The sequence below is a fragment of the Orbicella faveolata genome, unplaced genomic scaffold, assembly GCF_042242905.1.
Source record: "Orbicella faveolata isolate gen_17 unplaced genomic scaffold, um_ofav_v1 contig_46, whole genome shotgun sequence".
NCBI classification, from domain to species: Eukaryota; Metazoa; Cnidaria; class Anthozoa; order Scleractinia; family Merulinidae; genus Orbicella; species Orbicella faveolata.
In genome coordinates this window covers 789042-801564 of record NW_028301576.1, presented here as the reverse complement: position 1 = coordinate 801564, position 12523 = coordinate 789042, and the positions used below count along the sequence as shown (strand labels likewise).

The 12523-nt window shown below is 37.9% G+C and overlaps 1 pseudogene; it reads right to left on the bottom strand.

The window, feature by feature from the left end:
* Positions 1-1436: 1436 nt before the first annotated feature.
* Positions 1437-3166, bottom strand: LOC149097834 (uncharacterized; annotated as a pseudogene).
* Between the last annotated feature and the right edge of the window lie 9357 nt (positions 3167-12523).

Sequence of the window (12523 nt, the reverse complement as noted above, 5' to 3'; positions counted from 1 at the left end):
TAACGAATTTCCTCCCTTTCTGCCATTCAATTTACGATAGAAAAGTCTGATTTCAAGTGACTTTAAAAGTAACGATTGACAGAAATTGCTTTTGTAGTAAAACTTCAAACTTCGTACGAAATTTCACAACGCAAAAACAATTTTGGAGAACTTAACTGGTGAAATAAATGCAACTAACTTAAAATAGTTCGAAAAAAAATCTGTTATTTAATACATCTTTCTTTGTGCACTATCTGAGTTACTCGCTCGTTGGCAAGATTTTTTACAAATCGTTAGTAGAAGGCGCGGAAGCCGATTCAGTGACAAGAGCTGCGTAAATAAGCCCATTTGTAATCTGTAAAACCAATTTACTGCAGGAAAAAAATAGCCATGTTATTTGCCGGCTTAAGGTCGGTCCGTATAGTGAAAAACTGTGACCTCGGGCTTGAAAATGCTGCCCTCGGCATGCGGCCTCGGGTAGCATTTTCAAGACCTCGGTCACTGTTTTTCACTATATGGACCTCCCAGCCGTCAAATAACATATATATATTAAAAGTAACGATGCCGCAATTTATCTTTTTCAGGAGAAAATGCTCCTGTTTTGACTCCCGATAAATTTATAACATTAATTGAGAATATAATGCTGCGTAACTTGACCTGAGAATTTAAACAATTAAAAGATCTGATAAATTTTTGCTGTAAAGAGGAAGATGGTTATAATAGTTTGAGGTGAAATATGTCTTAAAAACGTAATACACCTCTATAAGAGATAGACTGATATATGTCATTAAAGATTTGTCTATTGTTCATCGTGGTGTGAGATAGGACAGATGAATATCACTCGTTTGTCTCACGATGGAGTCACTTTGAGATGTTAAGTCGCACTAAGTAGGACCTAAGAGTTGTGTCAGATTTAAAGACAGTGCGTACGCCTTGTTGTTGAAGGCAGCGGAGAAGAACCTCTGACACACCATTGATATAGAGTAAACCGCAGTTGATTTAAATTCCTGCGGGGGTTCTTGGGTAGCTGTTGCTATTGTTGTTTTCATGAGCTTCTGCACAAACGAGGAAAGGTATCCTTTAGAAACAAGTACTGATGACAAGTGTTTCGTTTCTTCAGCGATAGCTGAAGGCTTCGTTATGAGGTGTTTAGCCCGGTTATGAAGGCACTTCACAATACCACGCTTCACTGACTGAGGATGGTGTGAGTCCTAGGCTAGGTATTGGTAAGTGTGTGTTGGTTTCCTGTATACAGTGGTAGTACGCGCCTGCGTCTCTTGTCACTGACGTGTCGAGAAAGGGAATGTTGTTAGCTCTCCCGATTTCTATGATAAAACGAATAGTTCGTTGTTGACTGTTCAGATGTTGTAGACAGCCGTCGACATTGTTTCGATCTAAGATTGTAAAAGTGTCATCTGCATATCGCTTCCAGGTCTTAGGTTTGCAATTCACAGTAGTTATCGCCTGTTCGTCAAATTCTTCCATGTAAAGGTTAGCTATAACCGCGGAGACAGGGCTCCCCATGGCTGCTCCGTCTTGCTGTTCATAAATCGATCTGTTATATTGGAAATATGTTGCTCTCAAAACGAAACCTATGAGGTCGGAAATTTGTGTAGGCGTAAGGTTCGTGCGGCCGGGAAGACCGGGATCATTTTCTAGTTTGCGTAATGCGACTTGAACGGCACCCTCGATTGGCATATAGGTAAAAAGTGATTCTATGTCAAGAGATACCATGACTTCGTTTTCTTGTATTCTCTTGTGGTTGATCGTGTTCACGAAGTGAGTAGAGTCAGTAACTGTGTGGTCTGATTTGCCTGTCAAAGCAGACAGGAAATCAGCTGGGTGAGCTGACAACTCGTAAGCGAAGGTAGGTAATAGGTCTTACTGGTCTTAATGGTATGTTTGGCTTGTGAATCTTAGGTTGACTGTAAATCCTAGGTGGCTGTCTGTGCCTAGGTTTGATCTTGTTGCAGATGGTTTCTGACAGAGGTCCACTTCATTTTAAGCTAAGTAGCTTATCAGTAAGATTCCGGCTAAGACGGTCCGTCGGGTCTTCATTAAGAGTCGGTATGGACCTGTTTCAATAAGTGTTTTCATTTTCTCATGGTAGGTGTCAGTGTTTAAAACTACGCTAGCGCGACCTTTGCCCGCTGGTAGAATCATGATGGAGTCGTCTTGTTTCAAGTTCCTTAGGGCCTCTCTCATTTCCTTCGTGATGTTAGGATTGGGCGATCTAGCCTGTTGAAGGATGTTATTGACCTTGTCGGCTTGTTCTGAGTCAAGAGTTCTTATGGCCGATTCGACTTTGGAGACTATTTCGGTGGCTGGGATGTCAGCTGGTGTAACCGCGAAATTTAACCTTTTCTCTAGTTATGATACCTCAGCATCGCTAAGGGACCGTGATGATAAATTAATTATCCATTTATGGTCTTAATATCGCTGTCAATCAAGGTAACGCAACTCTCATCTCTATAATTCTTAACCTCGCCGAATTCCTCTTTTTACTGAAATCTGAAGATATCACGGCCGAAGTTAAGACTAATTAAGCTACACCAACTTCTTGATATTTTTCGTCTTCCGTTCATTTGGGAACTCTCAAATCAATTGTTAAGACAATATTACCCAAATAACATCAATAAAGATAGTGGAATCGAAATTCCTGAAGCATGGATACCTGCAATCAGAAAAGCACAACAGCCGGTCAGAAACTATGCAGACCTATGAGGGAACAGCGTCACAAGTCGGAATAATAATGAAGTGCTACAAATAGCGACACGCAGCAATCGAACTCATCGCCTGATGAACACTAGCAGTGTAGCAGTTGAAACGTCGCGATCAGTATCTCAAAGTGACTCCATAGTGAGACGAACGAGTAAATTCATCTGTCCTAGACTGATATAGATAGAAGTAAATATTGATGAGCAAGTTTTTGTGTTAACTTTAATTTTCCATTCAATACAAATTGCTTTTGTCGGGATGTCTTGTAATCCATTTGTAAACAGCTCTGAATAACGCAATTAACTTAGAAATGATTTGGAAATGGAAAAAAGTTTCCTTTTCTCGACGGGAAACGTTCCCATCCTCAACACGTCATATTGTTGTATGTAGGCGCCTAAAATTTGTGCAACAATTTAAGTACAATGGGGAGGTAAAACGTGTTGTATGGCGTTCAAATTTACCACATCATAATGTCTATATATGTAATTCGCGGCACACACAAAAAATAATTTTCCATGCTATTAAACTGTTTTTATTGACAGTGGACATTTTGGCATAGACTTCAACATACCTTGATAGGAAACCGTAGATCCTGGTAAGTAGTCTCAGTGTAAATGAAAACCAGTCAAACTTCAAAGAGAAATATAATATTGACCTGATGGAAAAATGACAAATGTAAGTGAAAACAATATGGCAAATGTTTATGATGCTAAATAACTGTTGACGCAGTGTTGACTGATGTATTTTCATCCTGATCTGGCCATCTAATGTTCGCATTCATTTGCGCCAAAGAAGGGAACAGCCTTTTTTGGAAATTGCGCTAGAGTTCGGTCTAAATATTCACTGTGAGTCAAGGTAGCGCAGTTTGCTTTTCAGTAATCCTCAACATCGCCGAATTTCTCTTTTTACTGTAATCTGAAAATATCACGCCCGCAGTTAAGCTACGCCCACCAGCGTTCGTCGCTGCTTGATCGCTGCTTGACCGTTTGTTTCTGAACTCTAAAATCAATTGTTAAGACAATATTAGCCAAGAATGAAGCATACTTTTAAAACTCGACCTCGCTAATTTAAATTCTCTTATCTTCTTTATTTTATTGAACTGCACGAACGAACGTTCGTTCGCTGATTGAGAGCCATGAAGCTTTGGCCAAATGTAGACCGGTTTACTTCGCTCGGCAAAACGGATTTCGGTGCGTAACTAATTTACCGATGGATTATGTTAATAAACAAGGCAAATTATTCGAAATTTATTTTCCTTTAAGACTTCCTTTCAGCTGCTTCAGAAATAAAAGTTGTAAGGGATATCAATTAAAACCTCTAAATTTTACTTGGTCGAAGTTCTAATTCTCTGTTGAGTGTCTTTTAGTTGTATTCTAAAGTATTAGCGCGATGCTTGTCTTTTCTGCTACTATTATATTATGTGGTAAAAAGTTGTTTTCACCGTTATCCGGTAATTGTCTATTTGCAATGACATAATATTAATCTGCGTCAAATGTAAATGAGCTCGCATACGGAAAACTTTAAGTCTGCTGCCTCGACGACTGTCTTTGGACCCAAAATAACTCGAAATTTATTTTCCTTTAAGACTTCCTTTCAGCTGCCTTAGAAATTAAAAGTTGCTTAGGGATATCAAATCCTCCAAAGTTTACCTAGTCGAAGTACTAATTCTCTGTCTGTTCAGTGTCCTATTTTCTAAAGTATTAGCGCGATGCTTGTCTTTTCTGCTACTATTATATTATGCTGGCCCTGAATAATAGTTGTTTTCACTGTTATCCGGTAACTGTCTACATTTCGAAAATGACATAATATTAATCTGCATCAAATAAAAATAAGCTCGCACGCGGAAAACCTCAAGTCTGCTGCCTCGAAGACTGTCTTTTTGACCCAAAATAAAACTGATGACTAGTTTAAACTAAATTTGCTTTAAAACATAGAAGTGACTGTTTTCCCCGAGAATTGTTTACAATATTCCCTTAACTGACTTCGCACTTAAATAGAATGATTTTGAAGAACTCTCATTATAGCATTGGGCATTTTTTTTTTCTTGATGTTATTTTTTCTTCTCTAAACACGATATACCTACATGCAATAACAATAATCAGTAAAAATTCAGAAAGTTTTTACCCTGCCTTCAGTTCCTGGTGGGTAGGTTTTACAAGCAGCTCAGCAATGAAAAACAGTCACACTGCAAAAAGATCATTTGGTTGAGTATAAAAAATTGACAAGTTTGCCCCAACTTGTTTGTGATGCTAAGTTGTGAGAAGTTTGATAAGTTGTGACCTGAATATTGACGCATTTAAAATTTAAGCAAGTATAAAGGACAATGTAACTCTACTCTAAATTACGACTACCTGATTGCACGACTTGAAGATATAACTCTTACAACAATTAAAATATTAAAAGTTAAAGGAATTCATTTTATCTTCGGTTTTACTGCAGCACTCTGAGCTAAACACCGGGCTAAACGTTTCACCTTGAATTAATGCGTATTTGCGACCGTACTTTATGATTCAACATTAGAGCGCGACAACAAATCTCTTGTAATCTGTGTCAAGAACAGAAATACTTACAGGTCTTTTTACATATCTAACTGTGGATCATTGAATGTAGCTTACTTTTCTTCTCAATAACACTGAACTCGTTGAATTCTCTCATTTTATCAGTCTCAAACTATCACGTTTGATTTTAACATCAAACCTCACAAAAATTCTTTCTCTGCTCGATCTTCTTGAATGTCTGTCTTCGTTTATAAGGCTCTTTTATCTGAAAGTTGCAGACCTCGATAACTTGTCTGCCGATATAACAGTAAGTTTAGCCCATGGGACATTCAGATGAATGACCAAGGCAGTTCAAATTGAAATACTTTCGTTCCTTTTTTAGCCTTACCAAAAAGTATTTAGTATTTTCGAAATGTTACAGCCTGGTATTTCACAATAGTTTTCGGCGGTAAAGCAAAATGTTGCGAAAGATCGCTTTATAATATTTGGTCTACAGCCAAAGCGAAATGGATTTTTATTTAAAACTTAAAAGTTTAGAATTTGTTATTATTGGAACGCCCGCCATACCATGCTCAATTTTGAAGCAGCTTGAAAGAATGCTATTAATCGGGAAGATCAGCTGTTTTTCATTTTTTGTCTGTATTTTTTTTGTAACATCATAAAATACTTACCCTTACCAACAGATCACAGGAGAATTGACATTCGAATTCAGTTGTGTTTTCAATTTCGGACAGTTAAACGCGATATAAAAAGGTTTTCTCTAAAACAGTAAAACAACTGTAACGCAGAGGATACGCGTTCCACTAAGCCTAATGTTTTTTAACATGGGCCGCTTTTAAGTCATCAGAGGTTAATTGCTAGAGTCTGCTTAATTTAAGAGTAATTATAGGAAAAAGAAAGAGTGGAAACGAGTTAACTGAAAAGTGAGCGCAAAACGTTTCCTCGGTTTCTAATTGAATTTAATACGATGTTTGTAACAGCAACCATCCTAACTGACTGGGTCAAACGGTTTGACTATCACAGTGTAATAAAAAGAATCAGCAGAAAAGTTTATAAAGTCATGAAGCCTACCTTGTCAAGAAGAAACTTCTTAGGTTTCAGTGCTAATGAAGAACAGTTACTACAAACTATAAGAAAATTCATATTGCATAATTAAGTAGAAAAATTAAATGTAAACAATATGTCAAAAATGCTCTGGCCTTAAATAGTAATTAGTTGAGTATTTTTCCGTTTCGCTTTTCAGCTGTCTAGGACAAAAAGACAAACATCACGCTTCAAGATGAATTTTCCGTGTAAGAACTTTGCACTACATACGCATGAAGCGATATCTATGGTAAAAAAAAAGTGTTAGGAAATATGTCATGAAAGACTCTCTAAACTGCGTTGCTAAAAAAAACTCGTTGTCGGGAAGTTGATCCAAACCCCAAAACGGGAGAACAGTAAAATTGCATTAATTCTGAAGTAAATATCTTCGTGTAAACAATGTGTCAATATGCTATGCTGTTGAATAATTATTGGCTGAACTTACTGGCAGGTAGCCTGCGAACAGGCTCCCGGCGAGGACGGAAAAAATTTCGGCAAGCGCGGAAAAAAATTTCGGCAAGCGCGAAACAGAAGAATTCGGAGAGCAAAGCGATCGGGGCGGGGGAGCCTGTAGACTTTGTTTTTGATGTGCCTATCCGCCCTTGGTGATAAGCCTGTATCAAATCAGTCAATAAGGTAATTAGACCTGTCAAGAAGCTACATTTTCGGTACTTACAAACAGTTTTAATCGAGCCAATACTTTTAGAGAGTTTAAAGCATATTTTGCGATACTGAAATGAGCCTAAAGAAATTAAAAGCACATGATGGAGGTGTCAAACTCTGCGAAGCGACGAGCAGGTAACAGCGGAAAGTCCGGAAACCATGCCTTTGACCTCTAAAGAAATTGCAATGGCACCGCCAAACCGCTCCACTCCACTAGCTCCTACTTAAAATTCCTCCTCGCCAACAGAACATAAACTACCCTTGAGAATCACTTGTGAAATAACAAGAGGTCGAGAGACCGAAACTTAAAAGAGGACGGCAAATGCACTATTGTAACGAACCGTTGGAGACGTATAATTTTACAAAGAATTGTCAAATATTCACCTCAAAGATGTCAACAATCAGCGATTTAACCAATCATATCATGATACCACGAGCTGGTATCATAGAACGGCGGCATCAATTGAATGTCTACAGGCTCCCTCGCTTCTTTCGGGCTCACCGGGAGCCTGTTCGCAGGCTAACTGGCAGGGAACGAAATAGAAAAAAAAATAACAAAGCTCAGTCCTATAACATTGATCTATGTTTTAGCAGACTTATTTTACTTTGTTTATGAAAGGCCGGTGCCTTCTTTTTTTTTCATGATTTTGTGGTTTTTAACGTTCTAAGAATTTGTGTTTTTTTCAGTATCAATGACGTCGGCCCAGATCCTCTCAATAGTCCAGGTAAATTGTCTTCTCGATTTCTTTTGTTCTCTTTTTATTTTGTACACGACCAAAGAACTCCGTGCTTTAAACATTTACCGTGTATTAATGAGGGCCTAAGGCCTAAGCTATGCAGATCAAACCTCCTGGCTTTTTCAACAGTTTCTCAGAGATCATTTTGGCGTCGCAATTGTTTGGTCACGTGACTTGGAATTTTAACAGTAGCCATATTTTCAAAGACGTTTTCCCTGAAATTTGGTATTTTCAGAGTTAAACTTTCTGTTTTAGAACGATGTTGGATTTGTATAAATATTTTAAGTCCAAAAATTCACATTTAATCGCCAGATTGAGGAGTTATGCAAAAAGTTGGCGAAACGTATTGTACTCTTTCGTCCTATAAGTCCTTATTTGAAACGCAATCAACGAGACATATACTACTCTACGATCATTAAACCTGACATGCTTTACGGTAACACGATTTGGACTTCTTGCAGTAAAGAAAATCTTTTGAAAGTCCTGCGTCTTCAAAAACGTGCGGCTACAATTATCCTCGATGCCGAAAGAACAGCACCTTCTGTCGGCTTATTTAACACCTTAAAGTGGATTCCCTTTTATGCTGAATCATATATAAATCGATGCGCTCTAAACTACAAAAGGCTGAATAGCAATACCCCGGAATATATAAATGATTTACTTATCAGAAACTCTGACACTCATAATAGATCAACCCGTTTTTGTAATATAAACTTAATGTGCCCGCGATTTAAGAGAAGTACTGAAGGGGGGGGGGGGGGTCGAGCGTTTGCTGTGCGAGCCACAAAAGAATGGAACCAATTAAGTGTGGACATCAAACAGAGTGCCAGTGTAAAAAATTTTAAGCTCTCCCTTTTTAAAATAATTTTAGATAATCAAATTCTTAGCAAACTATTCCTGTAATTTTTTTTAAAAATTGTAAATAATCACATTTTATAAATATTTTACGATGTATATAAGCTTAATTATTTTATTTTTGATATTGTTACGATTGTTACTACTTCTTTCTTCTTCAAATTTTAATTTTTGAGGGCCATTAGGTTACCTGTTTTATTACTATCAAATGTTACCCTCGTAAAATAGTCTTACTTACTTACCACTTACTTACTTACTTATTAGTTCTTGTAGATTTATATTTCCCCTATTTTCCAAGCAATATTGCCGCTTTTCAGGTGCATCTATATAGAGGATATTACACGCCCGCGCGTGGATACGAATTTTATCTTCTCGTGTTGAACACTCGAAGATAAAATTCCGTATCCACAAGCGGGCATGTAATGTTCTGTTATGATATAAACATACTAATGACGACGTTTTTGACGATTTTCCGAAGATTTCCGAAGATTTTCCTAAATTGTTCCGAAGGCCAGACGAACGTTTCCGAACATTTTTGGAACATTTCCGAACACTTTCCAAAGATTACCGAAGATTGCCGAAGACGACCGAAGAAGTTCCGAAGATGTTTCGATCATACATCAACAAATTTAAGTGTAGTTAAGATGGCTGAACACAGTTTTTGATACCTGTGTTTCATTTACCTTTTTCTCTCAAACCCTTGATCCCTCGGTCGTCAAAAATGGCAGCAAACAAGTTAACAACACAAACTTTGGTTTTTTGATGGTTAAGCTGACGTATGTACCGTTTCCATGGCAACATGAGTAAATATAAACAGGCCTTTAAAATCGGTTTTGTTTATTTGTAGAAAATCTAGTCATTAGATTTTCTTTATAATTTGCATGCAACAAGCTTGTAACGATTCTCACAAGTTAACACCATTTTGTTAATAATTTAACAGAGAGATCTTTAATTATCCCTTGTTGAAGGTTCACTGGAATAGCTAGAATTTCCTTTGTTAAAGTTCAGTTATTTTCAGTAGTCCAGTTACTTATTTCCTTAAGTGTGCCAAATTTCGTGAAATTCTAATGAGTGGTTCTCGAGAAATAGGCGTATTTCCGAGAGTGCAATTTTTCATTCAATTGCAATTTTTTTACTTACTGCGCATGCGCTGCATTTAGCTGAGTTCTTTTCGTAACAAAGAAAAAGCTGAGAATTGCTGGGTTCTTTGCATCGTTAGCTTTTCTAACATATCGTTGTAATAAAAGACTAAGGCCATCGATACACTGCGTTCAATTATAGAGAAAAACAACACAGATAGTACGGGTGTTGAGTAAATAAAATGATCGCTCTATTGACGGCATGTTTATTGTTTGCAATCTTTGTGCGCGCGCTGAATTGCATCAGCAAAAGCGCACGCGAAAACTTTGTTCGGCCGCCTTAAAGGGAAAAAAGAAAAATGTTATCAAAAAGGAATATCTTCACAGTGTGAAAGATAAAAATAGTATCTTCACTGAGCGCGATGAAGATATGATTTTTTAGGAAAAGGAAATATCCTCGTATTTCACCGGTGTTTATATAATAAAACTCGATATACTCAGAGCTAAAAGCGTGAGCCAATTCCATCACAGCAAAGCGACAGCAACTTGGGCGCTAAAACATGTTTTATTTGAGAAGAGCATAAGATTTAAGTAAAAAAGGTTAAGCTTTAAAGTGCCTATGAAGTAAAAAATCATTGCTGTGGACGCATAAAACGATTACACTACACAAACTTGAATACGCCTACTTGTAATTCGTTGCTTGTACGATGGTTAAGACTTTTACAATCTTGTACGGTTTTGAAAACTAAAAACAAAGGAAAATTACAACTATAAATACGGGAAAAAGAGTAGACAGGCAAGAAACGAAACCAAAACTTACGTTTGTGTCCTTGGCGTTGAAAACGATTCCCTCTAAACGAATTGCCGTGAACATTACTTCGATTGAGCACATGCTTTTTTTGACTCGCAACGCATCTCGGGATAATAATTAAAGAGTGTGTGACATCACGCGTAACGGCAGTAACAATTGCTGCTAATTTGAAAGGCTTTTCAAAGGAAAGACGAATGGCGTTTTCCTTTTGGAATATCTTTTTTCGATTTAGAGATATTCACGTTTTTGTATTATGAGTGATGACGTCATAGGTGGTTCCACTAAAACAGTTCAACAGTCAATCAAGAATATCTCTAGAAATATTAAAGCAGTGTTCTTTAAACTTGTCACCAGAACTGTACATCACAAAAGAAACAAAATGACACCCGTGGTGCCGTCGCCATGACAACAGTTAAGCCCCTGGTCCTGTTTTAATTAAAACTAACATTACGAGATTTTATCTTAAACAAGGACAGGAGCCCATCACTTGGGGCGTGCAACTCCCATAGTTAGCCTATGTCACGGCATTTTTACAGACCTATCCATTTTTTGGTGTCTTTTTTCCGGCGAAGTAGGTCACTTCCGATCTACGTCAGCGCGCATCGGTAAATGCACAATGGCGGCCCCAGGTGGACATACCGACATAATAAAATACGCCGAATGCGCCAATTCTCTCCCCATTTTCCTCTTCCATTCCTTACTTTCTTAACGTTCAGTCTTCCACAATCCTTTGCCATATGTATTACACTTTCAACTTGCGGAGGGAAAAAATTGTCGATCGTAGTGACTCATCGTCAGCGAAAGTCGGGAGAAGACGAAGTGTCTATTTCGTAGTTTTCTTATTGGTCAAACTTTATGCCTTTTCGGACGTTGTTCCCGTGTTTTGTAATGCCGTAAAAGTGGTTGATAATGATGAAGCGGCACAATTCAAGCGATGATCATGATCGAAAATGTCAAAATAAGGAGCCACGCAAGCAAGATGTGAACGAGTCTTCATCCTCGACCAGCTCGACTTCCGTAAAGGACATTTTACGCTGCAGGATTGCACAGAACCAAACCCAACAAAACAAGGAGCTTGCTTCGAAGGCTCAAGATAACTCCACACTAACCTCCTGGGCCTCCACCCCTTCGAATGCAGGTTATTTTTGTGAAGTGCGGTCGATGTAATATAGTGGATAGTGATTTATTCCCGTTGCCGGCGGAATCAATGGCTTTCTGTCATTCTGTGACTTCCTTTTTGAGAATGTTGCTCCCAATGGCAAATATTTTATCAGTCCACTCCGCATAAATGGAAGTGCTATGGAGTCAATTTATAGCATCCTCAAGTTTTCCAGTGGAGGGAATTTGTCTGCCCTATCCTATGGTCCTTCTCTTTGGAAACTGATCGATAGAAAGGACATGATACAGAATAGAAATTCTGAAAAGGGTTATAGGGATGTGGTTTTGAATATAAGTGGCACTGCTGCTGCTAATGTTGCATGTTCCATAAGCAACTTGGTGATACCCTGTCCAGTCAAATTGCCTCTGCATTTTCACTTTCCCAACAAGCATTTCCCATCCCCAATTGGAGATAGGTTTGGCAGCAATGCTTGTACCCCAATTGTAGTGAAATGTGGGGCTTATTGCTTTCAGAATAAATTAGGTTTGTCACTTCTCTGAAATCAAATTCCAGATATGTGGTTTAATTCCTTTGTCAATGTCATCTGCTATGGAAATGATGAGCTGTATAGTAATAAAGCTGTTTATTTTGATGTAAACTAGAAAGGATTCAGCGAAGAGCCTCCGAGTTTATTCTAAAAACTGGTGAGGACTGACACTCACAAAGAAAATCTAAACTTGTTATCTCTAGGGGACAGACGTTTCTTGTTTGATGTATTGTTTTTTGTAGAGTCCTCAATGGGTATATTAATATAGACATATCCTCTCTTATCAAATTTTATTCGCGTTTTGAAAGATACCTCTTGAGGGTTAGGGATGATCTTACAATGAAGAAAAATTATGTTAGGACTGATACTTTTAAGTATAGCTTTTTTAATAGGATTGTTGACATGTGGAATGTGTTACCACTGTCAGTTCGTCAGGCTTCAAGAATTTCTGGTT